Here is a 287-nt window from a genome sequence, read left to right as displayed (position 1 = left end):
TCCCAAGTAGCGGAATGAAGTTTATGAGTTTCTGCGATAGAAAAAAAACAAACGACAAAAACGGAGTGGAGGAAATAAAAGTTTCAGTCTAAGCGGACATGACTGAAATTAATCTTAATTAGTTTCCCCTGACAAAGTCTCGGGGAAACGCTCGGGCCTCGCCGTTAACTTTCGTTGGCGGTTCTTTTATAGGCAATGTGGGGAAAGCCATTAATAATTTCGTTGTTACTGTTATTATTATGACTGTTTTGGATGTTCTTTATACTGTCATAATCATTATTTTTTAT

This window comes from Penaeus monodon, chromosome 29, assembly GCF_015228065.2.
Source record: "Penaeus monodon isolate SGIC_2016 chromosome 29, NSTDA_Pmon_1, whole genome shotgun sequence".
NCBI lineage: Eukaryota > Metazoa > Arthropoda > Malacostraca > Decapoda > Penaeidae > Penaeus > Penaeus monodon.
The sequence above is the reverse complement of the archived record's forward strand: the minus strand, read 5'-3'. Positions refer to the sequence as shown.